Raw genomic sequence first — 18,545 nt, 5'->3', positions numbered from 1 at the left:
CTCTGAAAAATATCTGGAAAATATTAGTAAATATTTTTATTTAGTTAAGTTTAGTTATTTAGGAAAGTTTAGAATAAAATTTCTGAGGTCTCACCTTTTTACTGCTACGTCCATTTAGGATACCTCACATCAGTCACATAAAAAAAGAGGTGCTCCAAGGACCTCAGCACTTCTTACATGGCTGAACACCATTCAGACCACACAGTATAAGAGCTGCTGGAAGGAGAGAGATCAGGGAGTCTGTTTGCTCAAGATTTGAGCTTTACACAAAATAAACGGGAAGTATGGTTGTACATTTTATTAATGCTTCCAAGACTCAGCAGGCCCTTAAATTGATCTATAACAAAAATATTTTTTTTTACTATTTAGTCAGCTTTCTTGGTTAAAAAATGTTTCTTGTTATGTGCCCATCCTGGCAGCACAACAGTCCCTCACCATGGGCTGGGCAAGTCTAATATGCAGACTCCAGGGGATAATGCCCACAGGCTCAGCTCAGCAGACAAGGGCTCATCCATGCCTATCATTTACAAGGAAAGCCCTAAAGCCCCTAAAGCTTCACACCCCGACATAGAAGACCCCTTTCTGTTCTTGCAGGGCACTGGGACATACCCTGGCCCATAAATGCATCTCCGTTGCTACCTTTTCCTCCACCGGGGTTATTTTACAGAGTTGTTCATCAGGTACCATCCTCCCTTCCTTGTTAGCATACATTGGTCACAGCTTTTATGCAGCCTGTTTTGATTAATGATTTCAGAAAAGCTTTTCTGTAATTACACGCACTAATCAATGTTTCAGGCCAAGCATACAGAAAAAGGACAATATTTTAACAGGTATTTTAGGGAAATAAAGTTTCTGTTAATCTATCATGTCCTTTTCTCTAAAGTGAATCTTATATTGCCCTCAAATATATGGTTCTGAATTATTGCAACCTTTATTTTCCAAGTTATGGAACGTCTCTGTTTAAAATATTTCATAAAACATTAATTCACAACTCTGCTTTTAATAGATATATGGAATTGAACTTTAACAGAATCAGCATTTATCAGCTTCTAGAACTTGTTTGTTTACCCAAAGGAAAGATTATTTTCATGGATGCCTTGGAAATAAAAATGTTAAAACAAATTCCATGAGATTAAAAAAAAAAAAATGGAAAAAATGGGATTTGAAGAAAAAAAAATCTGATCATTTCTGAATGCAAGACTTGGAGCATGTACGCACACTCTACTAAACCATTCGCTTCACCTTATCCTCTTGCTGATCTCTATTATTTCACAATGCTTATGACATCCAGAAAAAGTTAATTTTTTTCTAAGAACATGGAGAAATCAGACTAAGAACACTGTGTTCCGTGAAACCAAATGTCAGGTATTTCAGAAACAGTTTGTACTGCTGAATAAAACTTGTTTTCATTTTTTTTTCTGTTTTGCTATCCCATTCTTTTCAGGTAAAAGATAAATTTATGACCAATTTTCCATAATTATTTATTATAATTTGTCTTTCAATGACCGTGTTAAGCCTAAACCGCAGTGCAAGAAGACCAGGTTATTCTAAGCTTAACATTAAATCATAAAAAGCAGCGAGATTTTCAACGCATTTCAAAAGAGACATTAACAGCCATTGTAAGCAACTTTCTGTCCTCCTTAGTTTTGTCTTTTCTAAAGAAATTAGAAATTACTATTGAACAATTGTCCCCTAACATGCAAAAGAAGGGTTTTACAGCAGGAAAACACATTAAAATATTTTGTAATGTGGGGCATAAAGAAAACCACTTCTTTACGGATGTGTCTACCCATTTTCCCAGTTTCCAGAACTGTAAAACGAAATATCTCCTATAAATTTTAAGCTCCTTTTGGAGGATTAAGAAAGGTCATTAAGAACTATTGTGCATCATTCAAGGCCTGGCTGATGGAATTGTGAGGCCTCGGCTTATCATCTTCGAAAAATAACAGTTATCAGGGAAAAACCCCAATGACTGGAAAAAGGGTAATGTTATGCACATCTTATAAATAAATAGATAGATAAACAAAACCAATAAGATGAACACAGGAAAGTATAAGTCACTCCATCTTTCTCAGTGACCTAGATGATGAAAATGTGCACCCTCTGCAAATTTAAGGATGGCACTAAAATCAGAAGAATTATTGACACGCTGAGACATGGAAGAGGCTTGACTCAAAAGAAAGGCAATGAACTTGCAGACTGGACCATGTCCCACAGTAAAACAAAATGTGTTTTTGTTTGTTTGTTTGTTTTGTTTGTTTTGTTTGTTTGTTTTTGTTTTTCAGTCTGACGAAGAGATGGTTAAAGGCCGACCTTTGAGTTATCTATAACTGTAGGAATTACAGTTATATGGCCAATGGAGCCAAATGTCCAAAAACTGCACCTTGGGAGGTTCAGGTTGGGCATTAGAAGGAAAAAAAAAAAAAAAAGTAGAAACAATCACTAGTAAATTAGCACTACCCCAGAACCAGTCACTAGAGAAGTCATAGAAGCCTCAAGAGTTGACTATGAGAAGCCATTGCTGACTTGATCTAGAGCTGCTTAATTATCAATCTTTCTCTATTAACTAAATTTCTCTATTAACTAAAATTTCTCTTATTAACCACTTTATCATCTCTCTTCCTTCCCACAATACTCTGGCTCCACAGATACTTCCTAGCTTTTCTTTCAAACCCTTCAATTGATTAAAATAAGTGAGATTAACTTTCAATAATGATTCTCCACTTCCATTTAGCTTAGAAGGCTGCTGATGCGACTCTGTATTTGGAGAAGACCTTGTGTGCCTAAAAGCTTTTTATTATTATTATTATTATTTAGAACTTTTTTCTCAGTTATATCAGATTCTCTAAGAAAATATGTTACCCATCACTACAAACTTTGCCTGCTTCATATTTTCAGAAACTACAGACCAACAACGTTACTTATACTATAAAAGTCAGTATTAGCTTTGTCATCTGCAGATGACGACATATTGAAGTCAATTGACTTTAATACCCTTCTTGCATTTTAAGGCTTTCCTAATGAATTTTTACTCTTGCACTGAAAATAATTAAGTAGACAATGGATCACTCCTCTTTTGACTGTATAGGAATGAACATCTGCCAGAAACGTTTTAACATTTCCATGGTTTAAAGCACCAGCGGCCACGGAGAAAAATACACCCTTTTCAACCAAGCCTTTAATGATTCTTCTGATTGAAAATGGAGCTAGTACATTACCAGAAATATGTAATGCTTTTATTCTACCAAGATGTATTATTTAACAATGGGTGAATCTTGCAGAACAACTCTATTTAATTTGTTCTTTCAATCTAATGGCCCGTATGAATTATTATAGAAACTATTGTGGCACATAAGTTGCTTCTGTCACAGCCAATGTTTCATTTTCTTCACGTCTTCATCAGGGAAAATATTTCAAGTGCTTAGATCCTATGCAAAAATTGTTTAATAAGTTAGTTTGCGTGCATGCTACCCTGAGTCTGATGGCCAGCTATGAACAGTTAGGGAAAGTCTTCTGCTTCAGCTACAGTAGCCACAGTAATAACGGCTACCACTGATGATCCCTGCGAATTAATGTCCCCAGTGAGTGTAAGGTCTCTTCTTTATAAAGGCTCCATCTGGTCCAGGATTGATTGACCTTGGGCCTGCCTCATGACTGTGGTCCTGTCCGGCGATCTGGGCTCTCAGATGAAGCTGGTGACCGTCACTGGTGGTGATGTTTGCCTTCACTGGGTCCTGTGGGCCTGCCCCCCCCTTATTAAGAGGGCTCTGCTTGCCTTGCTATCACCCCTCGCTCCCATTTCACCTTTCCCCGTGGAGCAGCTCTCCTCTTCCTGCAACTCTGCCCTCCTTGAGTCCTGAGCCAAGCACCGTGGAGCTTGGCTCTCAAACTGTGCAGGATCTGATGCCTCAAGACGTCCCATGAGCCCCATATTGAGCTTCAAGCCCTGCAGAAGATTACGGTCAGCATACAGAGGCAGGTCACAGCCCTGCAGGCTTCTCTTGCTCTAACAGGTTTTTGACTTCACTGGGCAGATCTCAGCAAGGAGACTTTTCTCAGCCCTGCCTTTCTCAGATTGTCCATCTCTTTGCAAGCTCATATCCAAACCTTCCCCTCCATTTGAATCAAGATTACCTCTTTTTCTACTTTAGACATGCTCCTGGTGATCCATGCTGGATTCAGACTTGGTTTTTGTTGCATTCAGCCTGCCCCGATAAACACTGCAGTGAAGACCCAGCAGCTGCTGAGTTTGGTAGGGTGTTTCCAGAAATTTTATGGCTCCTATCCACAATTGCTTAGGACCCATCAGAAAGACCTCACATTTTAAGGCTTTAACTGCCAAATAACCTCATTGCATGTTCACATAGACATGCTGGTCTGCATGTCTGGTGAACATCCACTGCCTACCCAGCTGTTAATGGACCTTTCATAGGTCTGCCTCCTTGCACGCAATTTCTTTACATGAGTAAAAAGTGCAGAAGCAGATTTACGGGGTAATACCAGAGTTTGGCAGGCAAAGTCCTTTATTTTTATTTCAAGAGTGTAATTCGGTACTGCTGGGGACAACATGAATGGACTTTACTTAAAATAATTTGTAGGGGCTCGGGCTCGCTTTTGTTAAAAGGTTTCTCAAGGCAGGTTTTACACTGAAAAGTGCCATAAACAGCCACTCTGCTTACTTTTGTTCTGCAAAAAATTAGTTGATGATTAAGCTGATTTTTCATTTGCCTAGAAGAAATGACTGAAACGGAGCTATTGTTTAAAGCAAGGCAAATCTGGCCATCTTTAAGGAGATCTTACAGAAATAAGCGGTAAGTCTTTAAAACAAAGGATGTTCAGTCAAACTATTATCTTTCTTCATCTTTCTCTAACTAAAGACTCTTTAAGACTAAAAGAAGGTTTTTTATCCCAAATATAATCATGTCTAGGATTTATCTGTGTATACACTGACATATCCCTCAGAGCCTTACAGACAACCTACAGATGTTGACAAGTTCCTCCTATGAAAAGCTTTTTGAGGGAGGTGGGGAGCAAGACTGGAATGACCTGAGGCATTTGTGACTTTCGTTCAACAGCTTTAAAACCAAGCGATCAAAAAATCTGTAGAGTTAAAGGTTCTTCTTCATCTTCTGGTTTTTACCTTTTAGATCAATTCAGGAGACATATTCAAGCTTTTTTTCCCTGCAAATGAAAATTATTTTTGTTCTCGTTTTATTCAATAGAATCTGAGACTTGTATGTAATTATTTGTTTTCAAACATCATAAGAGGTGGGATTTTATCATGAAACTTTGCAATGTTTTGACTAAAGGGCCCAACCTTGAAGTGTTTTGGATCAGATCCACAAGTGGGATGGGGACTATGAATGCTAAAATTACAGGACTTTCAAACTTTTGATTTACTAATGGCACAAGTGGCTCAAATGAGTTAAAAAACAGTGGTTTGGTCTCTGCTTTTCTTACCAGTCTGGATCACTTCATCCTGGAGAAGAGGAGGCTGAGGGGGGAACCTCATCACAGTCTACAACTTCCTCGCGAGGGGGAGTGGAGGGGCAGGCGCTGACCTATTCTCTGTAATCAACAGTGATAGGACCCGCGGGAACGGTGTTAAGCTGAGGGAGGGGAGGTTTAGGCTGGACATCAGGAAGAGGTTCTTCACCGAGAGGGTGGTCGCACACTGGAACAGGCTCCCCAGTGAAGTAGTCACTGCACCAAGCCTGTCTGAATTTAAGAAGCGATTGGACTGTGCACTTAGTCACATGGTCTGAACTTTTGGGTAGACCTGTGTGGTGCCAGGAGTTGGACTTGGTGATCCTTATGGGTCCCTTCCAACTTGGGATATTCTATGATTCTATGATTCTATGATCAGTGTCCAAATATATTTTCAAAAAAAAAAAAAAAAAGCAGAAAAAATGAATGGTTTCTTCATATTTATTGCAGCTAATTACTATTGTAGGTGGAATCATTTGGCTTGGCTTCATGTCTTTTTTTTTCCTTCCCTCTGTCAACAAACCAGCTCATACAACAACCACGATTCCCTTTAACACACTAAAGTAGAAGCAAATACACTGTTATCATATACTATTCATGTTCTAAACATGTACTACATAGCCTTTAATCTGTGGTTTTTGAATGTCCTGTGTACAAAAAATCACTTAACAAATCCAAAAGTTTTCATTTGAATCCCTCTTTATTGTAATTAGCATATAACGAGTATTTAAAATAAAATTTGCAAAATGTATGCATGCACATACACATCTCGGGATTCAATTCTGCTGTGCAAATAACATTTCTTTCTCGAGTGAGTGAGAGAGTGGCTGGGTGATGCTTAGCTGCCTATCAGTGTTAAACCACAACACTGTGATGGAGTGAAATGAAGGCAATGTAAGGTTTAACATGTAAGACATTGAATCTGGTATAAATGTGTAATCACACCCCAGATAAAGCTGCTATCCAGGTAACAAATAATTGTGGTGAGAAATAAAGAGGTTATCAGCTGCTGAAAAAGCTCTACACTTAACTGGACAGAACTGATCTGATTATAAAATTTAAGATCTTCAAATACTATAAAAACACAGTGACAATGTTATTTATAAAAATGAAAATACGCATTCCATGAGGACTACCTGACATCATCTTGCCATTGCATATGTCAGCACGTGACATATCACCACCTAATATCCTAAAGAAACATGTAGGAAATTAACTTTCTCTTAAAAAAAGAGTATAGGGAAATGGTATTAAGAGCATAAGTTCAAATTTCCTCTGTATTTCCAGCCAACTAGTTAACTCAGGTGGAAAATGGCAACCTGGACTGGAGGGTCAAAAGTGACTGAATGGTGTGATAACACTTATTAACATCAGCCCAGGCCAGAAGCACAATGAGATAACTTTACATTAAAGACACTTTTGCTTTTTATTCAGCTTGACCAACGCAACTTACTCTATTTTTCTTGCTGAGAGTGTTTGTGAGCACTTTAAACATGAAACAAGTGACTGGCCTTTTCTTTGGTGACTTCAGATGATGGGGACACTTTTCATCATATTGTTAAAAAAAAAAAAATCCCATTGAAACGAGGAGGATGGTGATTTAACTTTCAGGAAATGGCTTGTTCTGGAATGAAATCTTTTTCCTGGAGTTGTAAAGATGAACATGAGATCGGGACAGCATTTGTGGATGACTCTGATCCCATACGTTGAACAGGCTGGGAATGTCCCTGGCTATCAGAACATTATCCAGCTACAATAGGGAAAGGCTGGAGTGGTCCTTGACATGCCTTTGGCACATGCCAACGGTGCTTTCCAAGTAACTACAAGCACAGCTCAGGTATAAGTGTTCAGGATTCCCATTAAGCAATTTGCATACAGCCACCCTACTTCGAAAGAGTTCCCTAGCACAGAGGTAGCTCCTGATGTGCCAGCTGCCCTTGTTACCCAGGAATATTTCCAAGAACATCTCATTTTGAGTGTTTCCCAAGAAAAAGCATGATGCATCTCCAGCTCGTGTCTCCGCAGCTTGACAGGGACTCCTGCTCGTGCTTTGCTGGTAGCAAAAGTGTACATCAGGGCCTCGATTCAGGAAAGCATGTGTTTATGTGCAATGCAAATCAGAGCCAATACAGATAACAGACCTCAGGCCTTATCTGACTTTCCTTCACATTCATGGCAACTTGAATTACTTTTCCTCTGCAAAACCTGATAGTGAAATATTCGGCGTTTCAGGAGGCAGGCGTAAGACTGGCAGAAAGGATGCTTGCGGTCATACTTCATATTTTCCCATCCCCAGTGCATGTCAATTAAGAAGGGGCCAAATCCTGACACTCCACAGAGGTTGAGTGGGACCTCAATCATTTCGGTGAGACTTCTAGGAGTAAAAACTGCCATTCGATGGATCGCTGTGCACAATAAAATGAAGAGCAGGCATTTCTATCCCAGGGCAGAGGCGTTGAAAACATCTTCGGGAGGAGACATCCAGCACTATTAGAGTCCTAGCCTGCAGTTTTCATCCTGGCAGAGCCGAGCAGTGACAGCTGTGACTCACACAGACATCGGGTTAGGAGGCCTGCTCTGAAAACAGCAGCTGAAGTATAACAGACTGCGGTAGTAACCTGCTCGAGTTAATGAGGGAGATTTGTTCGGCGTGTGTAGCATTTCTTCGTCCTATGATTAAAGGAATGATTTGGCAGTAAATGTGCTATGAATGAGCTGACAAGACTCTATCCACCAACCAGCAAATGACTGCAATATGTCATTTTTATTAGAGCATGCGTCAGCAATGAATATTTATTTACAAGTGGATTTCCAAGAGATGCAGTGGACCTAAAGGCCATCGACTCTTGAAGCTCTTGGACTTTTTCACATTGAGCCATCTTGCCTTTCTAGAAGAGCTGAGGACCCCCTCTGTTCCCCTCTTCTTCCCAAGTTCCCTTGAAAAGTATTTTGTTCTCATCTTGTCTGCATCAGGTCAAAGAAAATTGTGAGTTTTTTGTTTGTTTGTTTTTCATACTGATTCATCCCTTTGGGGATTGAAGTAGCAAAGGGCAGATGGAGACACCAAGGCTGAAAGTAATTCTCTGGGGCTTTTCACAGCTTCTCAGGTATATTCTTTGTCCTGGTTTATCAACATCTGCCCCCGTCCTTTCCTCGGCACCATGTGAGAATCAAGGATACCTACACCTCTCTGAAACTTGTTTGCCTCAAGTCCTATAAAAACCCAAGAAATTTTCACAACATCTCTAGACGGTATTGCTCTTCATTTTCTTTCTTTTATGGCATTTAATTTCTCTTCTTTGTTGGACGTTGAACAGATTTCTTGTTGTTCTAGTCACCAAGGGCACGGCACTATTGACTAACATACTCTCCTCTCTTGTTGGAACAGTTTCTAGGCTAAAAAAATTCAACTGCTTCAGTTTTAGTTCATATGTTGTTTTCATCTCTTCTTCTCATTTTCGTTGTTATTTTCTGAGTTTTTCTTCAGCATGTGTGGACTGTATATGCCTTCTGTGCCTCTTCTTGGGGAGCTGCTGCCACTGCTGCTTTTGCAGAAATTCATCAGATTTCTGATGCTGAAGTCTGTGGCTTTCCATTATCATGTGAAAGGAGAAGAAGAAGAAGAAAAAAAAAAGATACTGATCTCCAGAGGATTCTGAAGCATAACTTAGAGAAATCACTCCTAAGGAAAGAGAAGATCATTTCATCTCACTAGTCTAACTATTCCTTTATCAATTTACTAAGACTGCTGAAAAGCCTGAAAAAAATAAAAATAAAAATAAATTCAGTAGTGGTCTTCAAGATAGGGACATTAGGCTGAGATTATGGAGAAATAAATCCTCAAACTCACTAGAAATCATCTTGTCCCATTCCCTTATCTCAATATTCTTGGGTAATTTCTTTGCCCCTTTCCAACAGGGAAGCTGAGCAAAGCTGAGAGGTGGACAGAATTACTCGCCCTAGGGTTGGGCATCACGCATGATAGTTTTGTCCTCTGTGCTCAGTGAGTGGGACAACAATTCTGATCCTCCTCATGCTTATATCTGTTTAGGGCTCTGTACTCAGACTTTTTGGTCCTGAGAAAGGTGCCTTTGCTAGGGAAGCAGCTGGATTTAGAAGGTTGATGACCTGTGGACTTAGGTTGCAGACTTCAGAAGCGTGGGTGCAAAGCAGAGCTGCTTGGCACTCCAGCCCAGACCGACCCACTTGTGCTTCTAGACCAAGAAAATAACCTACAACCCATGGCAGAAAAAGTTGTTGCCTTCCTCATGTGAAGCTTTTTAAGAAGGTAAAGTCAAATACAACTTTCTGCCAAACACAGGGACCCTTAAATGCAGCTGCTGACCCTCTACTGACAGAAGCATTCTCTTGCAGTTGGTCCAGGGAAATATCCTGGTATTGCAGGGAAATTAAGGTTTTTCTTCCAAGTTTAGAAGTGCTAAGGGAGCAGAACAAGATTTTGAAGACAATAATAGAAGTTTTTTTTTTTTTTTCAAGATGAGTATCTTTTCTGGAACATCCTGTGTAGTGCTGCCTTTGAGGTATAACAGAGGACAGTCCAGCAGATCGTAAAAGCCCTGAAGGCCTTTTGCATGCTGCTGGCTCAAGACTACCCTTTGTTCTCAGAGTCTTTTGTGAGTTATAATGACCTATGAAAGAACAGGCTAGTTTAAGAAAAGAGATTTTCAAATGCGGTCCCTGCAGTCAGGGAAATAAATAAATAAATAAATAAACAAACCTACAAACAACTTGACAGAAAAATCCAAGCACTGATGGCATGAAGTTTCTTTTTAGCAGTGTGAGGAAATAAAAAAAAAAAAAAAAAAGGAAATAAGGAAAAAAAAAGTCCTAGGTGCTCTAAGGTATCTATTTAATGTGATGCTACTTAATGCAGTGAAGGTGGTCTCCTAAAACTTTTCTAAGGTCTCAGATGCTGATACTGAGGGACATTAAGAAAATTCCTTCCTCAGATAATTTTTTTCTGAATTCCTCCAGCCTGACAGAAGATTTCTTATTATTAAAACCCAAAAGTGCATACCATAAACCAAAAAAAGCCATTCAGCCTAGAGGTTGTATACAGTCTGTGAAGCTGTCTGTACAGGCAGAAAACCACAATGGCATTGTAGTGTGCCAAAAAAAAAAAAAAAAAGACCTATTACTATTCTGTTAATTAAATTCAAGTGTCCTCTGCATATATTTACTTTCTCTAATTACTGTACACAAACTTGTGTCAAAAGGGTTAGGAAGCATGAAATGGGGATGGTTACCAGCATAGCTATTTAAGCCAACAGGGAACATCAGGATCACGAATTTTTTGGGAGATAAAGATCATGAAGGCTGACAGCTGGGAGATAAGTTTACATCCTGAATTTGGAGCTGGCATCTCCTACTTCACTGCAGAGCACAGCAAGGCTGGGGTTCGTGAAGATGTAGTGAGCTGATTAAACCCTTTGCAGGATGTGAGGAAGGCAGGACCATGAATTAATCAGTCCTTCCTGCTTTTCAAAAGGTTGGGCAGTAGGACATCCTTTGGGGCTATCTAACTCTAAAATTTAATGATTATAATCATGCTTAAAGACCGGTACTCATCATAAAGACATGATCGCATCCTGGCTCAGGATGTCCCACTGTCACACACTGCCCAAGAACAGAGGATCTTCATTTTATACTTGTTCTTAAACAGTTTTTCCTGTGCACCCACCTGCCATAACTTTCATTTGTCCTAGGGACAGATAGGGAGATGAGACAGAGCCAAATTTTGCCAGCCTCTACCCTTCCTGACTTCTTGACGTTCTGTTCATCTCAAAGAACATCCCAGTAGCAGCCATGTGCTCTCCAAATGAAGGACTACAGATGAAGCCACCCAGCCACAGCATTGGTAAGTTGCCATGCGTTACACAAGAGTTACTTATCAGGTGTAGCTCATCGGCACACACGCATAGGGATGCTTGAGCCCCACTGACACCCACCATCCACCATTTGTATTTCTTACTCCCCATATTTCCCTATTTCTTATTCTCACTGGCATATTCAAGCCTAGCTCAGCCCAGCACAGAATCACAGAATCATTTAGGTTGGAAAAGATCTCTAGGATCATGTGGTCCAGCCTTTAACCTAGCTCTGCCAAGTCCACCATTAAACCATGTCCCTAAGCTCTACATTTCCACGTTTTTTGAACACCTCCAGGGATGGTGACTTAACTACTTCCCTGGGCAGCCCGTTTCAATATTTCACAATCCTTTCGGTGAAGAGCTTCTTCCTAATATCCAGCCTAAACCGCCTCTGTCTTTACACTTGCTGCTTGGGAGAACTGACAGATCCCCGCCTTGCTATAGCCTCCTCTAAGGTAATTGTAGTCCTAATGTGCCAGGACATTTCGTGCTACTTTAAAGCATGAAGATCTCTTCTAAAAGTAAGAGTCTTCCTTCCTATGCATCCCCTTTTCCCCTCCACACAACACACACAGGAACAGTGGAGCTGCCAAAGACTAGAGGTTATGGAGGTGCCACAAATGAGGGGGAGGAAATAAAAACACCAACAGTTTTAGGAGTAACTGGCAAGACAGCTTTCTAATAAAACAGGACATATCTGCATTTCACAGAATCATATAAGGATAGAATATCAACTCCTGGGTACACACAGGATCACTCAAAAATCAGACCCTGTGTCTGAGAGTATTGTCCAAACGCTTCCTGAACTCCAGCAGGCTCGGGGCCATAACCACTGCCCTGGGGAGCCTGTCCCAGTGCCCGACCACCTCTGGGTGCAGAACCTTTCCCTCACACCCAGCCTGACCCTCCCCTGTCCCAGCTCCATGCCGTTCCCTCGGGTCCTGTCGCTGTCCCCAGAGAGCAGAGCTCAGCGCCTGCCCCTCCGCTCCCCTCGTGAGGGAGCTGCAGGCCGCCATGAGGCCTCCCCTCGGCCTGCTCTGCTCTGGGCTGAACAAACCAAGGCACCTCAGCCATTCCTCATATGCCTTGCCCTCCAGACCCTTCACCATCTTTGTATCCTCCTTTGGATTCTCTCTAATAGTTTTAATGTCCTTATATTGTGGTGCCCAAAACTGCACACAGTACTCAGGTGAGGCCGCACCAGCACGGAGTAGAGCAGGACAATCCCTTCCCTCAACTGGCTAGCAATGCTGTGCTTGATGTACCGCATTTGGCATTAAATTCCTGTTCTTTCATTAACTTCTAAGAAGAAACAAGACACATATAATTTACATCAGTCACAATGTGACTGTGGACCTCTCAAACGCCTTTCCTGATATGTATGGCATTTCCCACAAAATGCTTTCCCTGAAGCAAGAGCTATATTTCAAGTTCTGGTGGTCAATTTCTTTTTGGGGAAGTTACACTGAATGGTGAAATTATAATAGGAATCTAGAAACAACCTAAGAGTGGAGCCAAAAAATTGCTGTTCTGGGAACACTTCCTACTGACCTTATAATTACCAAAAGCAAGAAAAGCGCAATTGAAGTCAAACACTCCTGCCCCCTTACGGAGCACGGGGGGCACCGTTATTATAACTAAAGAGTAAGTTTTAAGCCCTCCAATAAACATATAATAAATCAATGTCCTTTCCCTTGTTTTAATTTCACACACAAGATTTATGAACCTGTAGAGTTAGACTGTTTATTTAGAGTGCTGGCATGCAGGCTACTCTTGGCACAATAAAAGAGCCTTCTCTGAATGTATGCTCAGATGCTGTTTTGATTTGGCTTTATTCTTAATGATTTAAATTAAGGAATCCATCACTGCCTTCCACAGATCAGCTTAAGGTGAACAAGGTCAAAAGTATGTTTTGTGTTAGTCTTAGCTCAGTTTTAGCATCATGTTTGAATGACACCTGATACTGTGCATGGCAAAATCTCTCCGTTCTTAACATCGCTTTGGTTCCTTCATTAAGTCGCAATTTTCTGTTGGTCTTCTGTATTCATGTCCCCTCCAACATCCCCCCAAGCTCTTATTTATTTCCTTTCTGTATGGAATTCTTGGCCTGTAACCAGGTGCCACGTTGGAGCTGAAAGAGGGGAGATCACAGTTGTGCTCTTCAAGTCCTCCCACCGAAGAGCATCCTTCTGCCTGACTCACCAGAATGAGAATAAATATAGGTGTGTGTACAATTTTTGAATTATTTTTGAATGCCTAGCTTCCCCTTTAAACAGATAAACCCCTCTGATGGCATCTCTCAGCCTTTTGCATGTCAAGAATAGTCCTTGCTTACACACCATGGATACCACAGGGACCGTCCTGTCGTCACTATGGGAATATAAGGGAGTTGTGACGGCTTCTCTCCTCCCCATCCCTTTCTCTCCAAACAAGGACTGACGTTCTGCATTTTTGCCAGTCTGCCTGTTAAGTGGATCATTTCTTTTCATATGACATGGCCTGAGTACTGGCAAAATTTAATATCACCAACTGTCACTTGAATGCAGGTTTCTGAACAATATTAATCATACCTAAATATTGTTACTTTTATGATTTTTGCTTTTAGCATTTTCCATTCCGTAATCAGTGTTAAAAATGTGTCCAGTTTTAATGTTAAAAACGTATCCGGCTTTTCTGAGTGCTTTGTGAACCCTTCTGAAATCTTCCCAGGATGACTGTGCTGTGACTCCCCCCTTTTGAGAGACACTGTGGGGTCACAGTAACCCGGTGGTGCCCAGCTTGCAGCAAGCACCAGAGAGGTAATTTTCTCAGATGCTCCTGGGAACACTACGGAGTATTTGTCAAAAGGGTTCCAAAAATGACATTTTGATCTCTCTCACGGAGGAAATCCTTTCTCTTGCTTTCTCACAGTTCATCCCACATAAGGAGTATTCCATGAGTGGGATGAACTGTCAAGAGCAAGGACAGACACCTTCCTCTTAGCGAACCTGTGGAATATATTTCTGATATGGATGAGACACTGCAGTGTAAGATCTAAGTACAGATTGTCTAGAAGAAAGAAATTCTTCCCTTTCTTACAAATGTTTCTTTTTCTTTCAAAATGGTCTACTGCTCTTCACAATTTGGCCATTGAGTCAAATCAACAGCCCCTAACAAGAATGAGATCCCTAACCTCCCTAATGAGAGTGCGAGTGCGGTGTCACTGCTGAGTAAATTCTCCTGACCGGTTCTGAACATTTCCTTTGGATACTTTGAGTGAGTGTGTAAATAGTTTTGTGCAAGTGCCGCAGGTTATCCCTGTACTGAACAACTTGTTCTCCTGAAATATTTAGTCAGAGAAACTGGAGAAGGAAAGGAGAGCTAAAGAAAAACAGGACGTCCTCCCCTCTTGTTTGATAAACATCTCAATTTCAACAGTGGTTGCCTGTAATGCTCAGTCTTGGTCCAGTAGTTATAAACACAAAATACAAGCAAAAGATTTGTCTCCTCATTTACCTAGGCTTAGCCTGGGCAGTAATGACTCTGCTTGGGTTCATCCTTGCCCATTTTTGATCCTTCTCAGATTTATTTTTCCTATGCTGCATAAGAAATAAAAGCTTTTATTTTTTTTTCCTGTCTGTTAACTTCTCCATACCACTGATGGCCCCAGAAGAATTTCATTGCACCGCTTTGAATTCATATTTCTTGTATGTGGAAGCCAAGGATTTTGTACAGTGCTCTGTAAGAGGTCTCAGTATGGTCTAATCAAAGAGGAATAATTCTTCCCTGCCTCTCTTGAGAACATCTCAGCTGAGGCATTCCTAGGATGTTTGCTTTTTCAGGTCTGAATCATTTTGTGATCAACAAACACAACATACCCCTTTTATGCTCTCATTTTCTACTGACAAGCTCCTGCTTTATAAGTGATTCTCTTGATATTAATCCCCGTATGCATGACCTTACTCTTTGTACTATTACATTTTTCAGTTCTCTATCCAATTCACCCCAGTAATACACCAATCCTCTTCTGAATTGCCTGTGCCTTCCAGCTTTGTGCTGTCTACAGATTTCATTAGTAAATCTCTATTTTTTAAGGCAGGGTCACCAATGGAAGCATTAAATAAGATTAGTCCAAAGACAGAGCATTGTGAAACTACACTAAAAACTGCCCTGCAAACTAAAAGTTGTCTTCTCTACAGAAAGCATGGTCATTTCTCTTCAGTAGTTCCTTACCCCATTAGTATTTTGGATACAGTCCACGTTTTCTCCAGTTAATAATTTCCCATGTGGCACAATACTGATATTGCTTTATTGAAGTCTAAGTGGATTATGTCTACAGCACTTTTTCCATCCATAAGAATCGGTTATCTCTTTTAAGGAAAGATATCAGACATAATCTGTCTTTGATAAATCTGTATTTCCTCCCATCTTGATTTATTTTCACCTCCTTGTGCTTGTTTCTTTTCTTTAATTATTCATTCATTTTTGTTTTCTTGACGATTTATTCTAAAACGTGCACACTTGTGGGGTTGGTTGGTTGCTTTTCTCCAGTCTGATATGGACACTATTTTTATTATTTGACAGCCAGATGGAACCACTCCCAAATTCATACATTTATTAAAGAGCTTTGAGATGGAGCACTGATTTCATGAGCCAGCTCTTTCAAATATCAAGAATGCTGATTACCCAGCTCCATATCTCCTCCCTTCTCCCTAGCTAAATGAAACTAGTTTAGAGAGTTTTGTTTCCACCTTGGTAATAGAAATTTCCATGTCCACGGTCCTCTTCCCATTAATCATCTTGTCTTTTCTTAGCAGGCTCTACATTAGACTCCTTACAGAAAACTCAGCTGGAGTATGCCTTTAACAGCAGGGTCATATTTCCATTATCTTTAATCTCTGCCCTGTATTTCTTAGTCCAGCTTTTCTTTCTGTTTTCCTGTTTAAATACTGAAGAAATCCGTGCTCTCTATTTTAATTTTCTCTTCCAGGAATAATTTAAATTGACTTTTAGCAACGTCCATGCTACCTTTGCATTTTTTAAGCTCAAGCATGCAGTTTCCTATACTGTTCTTTTTGCTCTTTGTGATATCTCTATTTCCTCTCACTTTCCTGTCAAGGTGATTTCAGTTGGAGAAGTTTCCCTTCTGAGGATCTTAGCGAACTCCAACCTTGCAGAACAAAGGCTGGCCCCTTTTTTAACCTGCCACAAGACACAGATTGACTGGCCCTTGTAATCATTGGCCCTAAATGATCACCAGAACCACCTCTTTTGGGGACAGCCCACACTGAGATCAGATTAGAATGCAGATCTGCACTCTAAATCGGTGGCATTTAAAATACTTCAGATAAATGGATCGGTTGGCCCATATTTGCTACTGTCGTTTCTGAAAGGATATTATTTTAAGGTCAAGAAATCCGGCTCAGCCAAGCTAAATATCTTAGGCCATTGGACTATTAAAAACATTTTGTTAACTTAATCACTCTCCCTTTTCGTATACATCATCCTGAAGCAAGTGTGTATCTTCAGTACCGTTTCTCTTCCCATAGCTAGCCCAAGTACTGTATTACCTCAATGGCCTGCAGGTGTGTAGATTTGTATCTCATTTTATCAACTCTGTCTGAGGAAAATAAAATGGATACACTCACTCATTAAAATGAGGGAGCCAACCTCATTCTGATTTCACATTCTTTAATCTGATCGATGAATAGACTTCAGCTCCCATCTCCAAAGAGATAAATAACTAAGTAAAACTATTTAAAAATATATTTTTACGATATGCAAGTAAGTAAAAATACTAATTTGGACTTATAGAAAGCCTTCATCATAAACTATTTAAAAGCACATTGGGAACTGACGTAGGAAATTGATCCAGAGCTTGTTGACTTGGCAGAAGTCCTTCCATTGACTTCACGCTAACTTTGGACCAGGGCTGAAATGCAGCTGAGCCACTGCTGAAGGATTACCACATCTGATCAGCCACACAGGGGATGCTTAACACCAATTGTTGTGTAAAACTTTGGGATGTTATCTTAAAAAAACTTAATTAACATTAATTCCTACACTATGAGTTGGAATTCTTGGTGAAATGTAAGCAGGCAGAATATAACCATTCAGCTTGGTACTAAGCCTGAGCCTAAGACTACCATGCACTTTCTTAATCATCTTCACGTGTCCTTCTTGGCTGCAAATAATGGGGAGTTTTAGCTAATTCAGGATGGAAAGGCTCTCCAGTAATGTAGCATCCTCCTGGCCATAAAACATGTCTGTCCACAATGAGAGGAAGGGTTTATTGCAGGTAGTATTTTTTTTTTTCCATTTATTAAAAGGACACTCTGTTTAGAAAGGAATCAGTGATAAAACCTCTCCTCTAAAACATGCAGCTGTAGCTCACTCCAATAATAAGCAAAAACAGATTTTTAAGAGGAAAGGTGAAGTAGTTTTACAATCCCTAGACAATATATTCAAGAGCAAGGACCACGTGCAGCAACATTACAAAGGGCATCAACTGAAGGAGGTAACATCCATTATTTGGTGGGACAAACCCTCCAGGAAAAAGGATTGAGGATTAGGGAAATTCAAGAGAATTCTACCTGTTGACCCCCTCTTTTTGCCACGTCAAACATGAGTGTCATTTTTTAACTTTACAGGTTCCTTACAGTCCATCTTCACACCGTTTCTCCCTTCTCTTCCAAGATGTCCTTCTTTGGATGTCTTCTTAGGATGTCCTCATTAATGAGCTGCAATGTGTTTCTTTTTGTCGCTTCCTTTGTTGGCTTTATGAAGCTCGAAGGCCTTTTTTCTGCACGATGGCTCAGCTTTGCCTAGCAGGATAGAAAGCAGCTTATGCCCAGCTGCACGATTAGCACATTTTTCTAACGTGAACAGTAGATTGGAAACCTCCCAACCTGAAAGACTTGAGCCCAAACCACCCACTCCCTAAGTAAACAAGCAAATCCCTAGGATATCACAAAAAGGACACATTTTGCATTACTAGACAGCCAGGGTAGTGTCATTGGTGATCATCACATGCAACCAGAACGTGCTTTTGAGATGAGCTTCACTGAGGTGTTTGAGGAAACAGTGCCGATGTCATGACGTGCACCTCTGGATATGCACAAGAGAAAAAATTAAGATATCTACTACTATTTAGACACTACTACTATTTAGATATCTATTTAGATATCT

The sequence above is a fragment of the Anser cygnoides genome, chromosome 2, assembly GCF_040182565.1.
Source record: "Anser cygnoides isolate HZ-2024a breed goose chromosome 2, Taihu_goose_T2T_genome, whole genome shotgun sequence".
NCBI lineage: Eukaryota > Metazoa > Chordata > Aves > Anseriformes > Anatidae > Anser > Anser cygnoides.
Note: the sequence above shows the minus strand (reverse complement) of the source record.